The sequence below is a fragment of the Rana temporaria genome, chromosome 6 (assembly GCF_905171775.1).
Source record: "Rana temporaria chromosome 6, aRanTem1.1, whole genome shotgun sequence".
In the NCBI taxonomy this organism is placed as follows: Eukaryota; Metazoa; Chordata; class Amphibia; order Anura; family Ranidae; genus Rana; species Rana temporaria.
Genome location: NC_053494.1, coordinates 22,488,673 through 22,494,672, shown reverse-complemented (window position 1 = coordinate 22,494,672; position 6,000 = coordinate 22,488,673). Strand labels below are relative to the sequence as shown.

Below are 6,000 nucleotides of genomic sequence, written 5' to 3'. Positions count from 1 at the left end.
GAATGGATGATGATGGATAGATGGAGAGAAGGATGGATGATGATGGATAGATGGAGAGAAGGATGGATGATGGATAGATGGAGAGAAGGATGGAGGGATGGATGATGGATGAATAATGGATTGATGGAGGAAAGGATGATGGATTGATGGATTTAAGAAAGGATGGATGAAGGATGCAGGGATGGATGAATGATGTATGGATGGATGTATGGATAGATAGATAGACAGATAGATATATGGGTGATCGATAGATAGATAGATAGATAGATAGATAGATAGGAAGGATAGATAGATAGATAGATAGATAGATAGGATAGATAGATAGATAGATAGATAGATAGATAGATAGATAGATAGATAGATAGATAGATAGATAGATAGATAGATGGATGGATGGATAATATACAGTATGTATTCTGCACATGACATTTCCTATTTCTAGAAGACAGAACCCCCGAGGCCGGCCAATGACGTATCTGATTATATCTGAAGACATCAATTAGTAGGACTCATTAGGACGACCCGCCGGTCCCTCTCTGCCCCCCCCCCCCCCAGCACCCATCATAGAGGGATTTGTCACCATTCTAGGAGACGGTTGATGATCATATCACACACACCTCTGTGGAATTAGTCAGCCATGATAATGTGACATATAAATAAATGTGAGGACAAATATTGGTATCACAGGTAATTATATAGGAGGGTTGTGCAGGGGGCGAAGGAAGAAGTGGGCGCTGCCCATGGTAATTGGGTGCAAGCTGTCTTTATTCCAGTATAAGGTGGGAGGCATTTGAGTGGATCTTTAACCAATGTAAATACTTTGACCAGAATACATGAATGGTCCTCTGGGTGTCATTTCTAGTCCTGTATGTAGATGGTGGGCACTGCCATTTCTTCATTACATAGGCGGCCTCTGCTTCCTGCTCTATACAAGGGCTGAGCTTTTATTACTAATTTCCACATGCAGTAACACATTTCTGATCCAGAGCTAACTTACTGTATTGTATCTATGGAGGACCAGTGTTGTCACCCTAGTAAGAGCTACAGAACACCTCCCCCATCTTTTCATCTCCATATCAAAGATTGGAGGGGTTCTGTAGTTCACAGAAATAAATGGGTAACATTTTACTGATAAGATTGCAGCACATGCAAAGAACACACAAAAAAATATCAGCTGACAGGATTTCTGGCAGGATCAACATGTATTTCTTGCTGTTATAGAACAGATTTAACACATTTCCTTCAATGGTATCTGAACTCTAGGAAAGAAATGCCTGTTTAGTCTAGGGAGCCAATGATAAGATGTAATACAGTGGAACCTCGGATTACGAGGATAATCCGTTCCAGGAGAATGCTCGTTATCCAAAGCACTCACACATCAAAGCGAGTTTCCCCATAGAAGTCAATGGAAACAAAAATAATTTGTTCCGCATTGACTTCTATGGCATGCAATACCGCATGTGGCCAGAGGTGGGGGGGAGCTGGAGAGCCTCGGAAATACTCAAGGACAGATCGGCTGAACTCGGAAAGGTAGGGGAACGGAGTATTTCCAAGTGTTTCAGAGTATTTCTGAACGGCTCCGCTCTGCCCCGGCGCCCCCTGCACCTCTGGCCAAATGCAGTACTGCACACCACAGAGGCTTAACTTCTGCTCAATTTGTGAGACAACAGCGGCGCTATACTGTCGGAATTGCGGAGGTATTTAGCCGCTAGCGCTGCGTTTTTTAACCCCCGCTAGTGGCCGAAAAAGGGTTAATGCCGCCGGCAATGCGGTATAGCCGCGGTTTCCCATTGATTTCAATGGAAAAGAGCGGTGGAGGAGCGGTAAACACACCACTCCTTCACCGTTTCAAAGATGCTGCTAGCAGGACTTTTGGAGCGGTCCTGCTAGCGCACCGCTTCAGTGTGAAAGCCCTCGGGGCTTTCACACTGGAGAGACAGCCGCCGCTGTTTAGGGTTCGGTTTGCAGGCGCTATTTTTAGCGCAATAGCCCCTGCAAACCGCCTCAGTGTGAAAGGGGTGTAACACTGATTTTTCCTGTCAACAGCGCTAGTGTTTTTTAAAAGGAAAAGGAAAATCCACTTTGCACTACAAAGTTCAGTCGCTGTAGATCCGAGGGGGGACATGCAAGGACAATAAAAAAAACGTGATTGGATGATAAAATCAGCAGAGCTTCCCCTGGTTTCAGAGCTTTCCCTCAGATATACAGCGACTGCACTTCCACTTCAAGAGCCCTTGCAGCACACTTGTAGTACAGAGTGGATTTCCCTTTAGTAAATGAACCCCATTGTGTCTTGTTCTGTTCATTATTGTGATCTTGTGTTGTCTTTGTATCATAATACAGTAAAACCTTGGTTTGAGAGCGTTTTGCAAGACAAGCAAAATGTTTAAATAAATGTTGACTTGATATACAATTAGCGTCATGTCACAACTGAGTATTAACCGCTTCCAAACTTTTCTGTATTTTTTTGTTTATAGCGCAAAAAATTAAAACCGCAGAGGTGATCAAATACCACCAAAAGAAAGCTCTATTTGTGGCAAAAAAAATTATAAAAATATAATTTGGGTACAATGTTGTATGACCGCGCAATTGTCATTAAAAATGCGTCAGCGCTGAAAGCTGAAAATTGGTCTGGGCAGAAAGGGGGTTTATGTGCCCAGTAAGGAAGTGGTTAAAGAAGGTACAACATTAAAGTGGTTGTAAACCCCACTTTTTGACTTTTACCTACAGGTAAGCCTATAATAAGGCTTACCTGTAGGTATAAAGAATATCTCCTAAACCTGTACGGTTTAGGAGATATTCCCCTCGCAACGCTCCGCTGATTGCAGCGGCGCATGCGCAGGGGGGATCCTCGGCTAAAGGGCCGGCCGCCGTCGGCCCTTGACGGAATGAAATCTCCCGCGCGCATTTGCGGGAGTGACGACATCGCCGCTCCAGCCAATCACAGCGCTGGAGCGGCGATACCCGGAAGACACGCTGGAGCAAGATGACATCTCGCTCGGCGTGGACCAGGTAAGTTCCCTACACCTCGTTTTAAGGTAAGTATTTCATTTATGAAAAAAATGGTTGTGGAATGAATCATCTGAGTTTCCATTATTTCTTATGGGGAAATTTGCTTTGATATACAAGTGCTTTGGATTACAAGCATGTTTCTGGAAGGAATTATGCTCACAATCCAAGGTTTTACTGTCATTTATCTTTGTATTAATAAAGTTTTCTGAATCTGAAAGTCCCATCCAAGTTGACTTTAACCTCGGCAATGACTGCCACTCACCGAAAACTCCTCCAGCCTTCCAATTTTTATGGAAAATGATGGAGAACTTTGAACCTGAGCAGATATTGGGAGTGTTCCTCTCCGGGTCTGTCCAGTATGGCCACCCACCTCTCCTCTCCCCTCTTCTCCTCCCCCCCCCCCCTGAGGCTCTTTGAATTCGCAGGGACCTGATAATGGAAAATCCATAATCCACCTCCTCTGCTCTGTGGCCAGATCAGTCTCATTCTTGGCTTGACACAGGAGGGACGAGGCTGAGCCAGGCGCTACCTCTGTGCATATATGTGCAGCTTCAACGTAGAGGGAGGGAAGAGGAGGGGGGGGGGACATGAAACATTTCATATTCACATCACACAAGGAACTGACACCTATATCAGCCACTGATAGGGAAGCAGCGAGCGTTGGGATGTCAGCAGAGGAGCTGCACACCTGGACTGCTGCGGGAAGGTGCGTGAAATCCTATCGGAGCTCTTAGAGGTCTATAAAACAAAAGAGAAAGCAGCGCGCTGGTTGCCCTCCGCCACACTCCTGTGGTCACGGACAATGTGAAGGCTGCTTTGTTTCCAGAGAGGCAATGACAATAACTTCAGACTATGGGACTGGATTATAAAGCAGCCTCAAAGACTTGAAAAGGGATCAGTCCGTCGCTGTCGAGCTCGCCGATAACAGGTGCTTGGCGGCAATACGCCGACTGAACGCAGCTCGCCCACCGTTCTATCTACAGGTTAATGGCACAGCTATGGGAAAGTTACTGGAAGCCACGGAGGAGGGGAAACAGACAGGTAAGCCGGGATCATCTGTAGGATCACGGAGGGGATTATTTTATAAGAAATAGATATAAGGAATTTTTTAAGAAATTTTATAAGAAATTTATATAGGACATTTTATAAGAAATTTATATAAGAAATTTTATATAAGAAATTTTATAAGAAATTTATATAGGACATTTTATAAGAAATTTATATAAGAAGTTTTATATAAGAAATTTTATAAAAAATGTATATACGAAATTTATATAAGGAATTTGATAAAAAGCTTATATAAGAAATTTATATAAGGAATTTTATAAGAAATTTATATCCGTGGATCATCTGTAGGATAACAGAGGGGATTATTTTATAAAAAATATATATAAGGAATTTTTTTAAGAGATTTTCTAAGAAATTTATACAAGAAATTTTATAAAAAATGTATATAAGAAATTTATGTAAGGAATTTTATAAGAAATTTATATGAGAAATTTTATAAAAAATGTATATATGAAATCTATTTAAGGAATTTTATAAGAAACTTATATAAGAAATTTATGTAAGGAATTTTATAAGAAATTTATATCTGTGGATCATCTGTAGGATTACAGAGGGGATTCTTTCATAAGGAATTTTCTAAGAAATTTTCTAAGAAATTTATATAGGAAATTTTATGAGAAATTTATATAGGACATTTTATAAGAAATGTATATAAGGAATTTTCTAAGAAATTTATATAAGAAATTTTTATAAAAAATTTATATACGAAATTTATATAAGGAATTTTCTAAGAAACTTATATAAGAAATTTATGTAAGGAATTTTATAAGAAATTTATATCCGTGGAACATCTGTAGGATCACAGAGGGGATTATTTTCTAAGGAATTTTCTAAGAAATTTTCTAAGAAATTTATATAGGAAATTTTATGAGAAATTTATATAGGACATTTCATAAGAAATTTATATAAGACATTTTATAAAAAAAATTATATATGAAATCTATTAAAATAATTTTATAAGAAACTTATATAAGAAATTTATATAAGGAATTAATATAAGACATTTTATTAAAAAAAAAATTATATATGAAATCTATTCAAGGAATTTTCTAAGAAACTTATATAAGAAATTTTGTAAGAAATTTTATGAGAAAATTATATAGGGAATTTTATAAGAAATTGTATAAGAAATTTATACCCGTGGATCATCTGTAGGATCACAGAGGGCATTATTTTCTAAGGAATTTTCTAAGGAATTTTCTAAGAAATTTTCTAAGAAATTTTCATAGGAAATTTTATGAGAAATTTATATAGGACATTTTATAAGAAATTTCTATAAGACATTTTATAAAAAAAATGTATATATGAAATTTATTTAAGGAATTTTATAAGAAACTTATATAAGAAACTTATATAAGGAATTTTATAAGAAATTTTATAGGAAATTTATATAAGGAATTTTATAAGAAATTTATATCTGCGGATCATCTGTAGGATCACAGAGGAGAGGAGATTATTTTATAAGAAATTTATATAGGAAATTTTATGAGAAATGTATATACAAAATTTTATAAGAAATTTATATAAGGAATTTTATAAGAAATGTATATCCAGGATCATCTGTAGGATCACAGAGGGGATTATTTTATAAGAAATTTATATACAAAATTTTATAAGAAATCTATATAGGAAACTTTATGAGAAATTAATATATAATATTTTACAATAAATTTATATAAGGAATTTTATAAAAAATGTATATAAGAAATTTATATAAGGAATTTTCTAAGAAATGTATATAAGACATTTTCTAAGAAATAAAAAAAAAATGTATATAGGACATTTTATAAGAAGTTTATATACAAAATTTATAAAAGAAATTTGGAATTTTGGGGAATTCTTAAAAATCACAGGCATTTTTTTCCTGCAAATACCTCAAACTCTGAGAGTTTCTTTTTGATTCTGTAGCTCCTTTATTAC

At 37.0% G+C, this 6,000-nt stretch overlaps 1 protein-coding gene across 1 annotated transcript in view; it reads left to right on the top strand.

Annotated features, from left to right (window-relative positions):
* The first annotated feature begins 3,574 nt into the window (after positions 1 to 3,574).
* The window catches only part of SSTR5 (somatostatin receptor 5), a 47,873-nt gene continuing 45,447 nt past the window's right edge, over positions 3,575 to 6,000 (top strand). The window contains exon 1 of the mRNA XM_040356445.1: positions 3,575 to 4,053. The gene's annotated coding sequence lies outside the window, so the exon portion shown is untranslated. The remainder of the gene's footprint in view (positions 4,054 to 6,000) is intronic.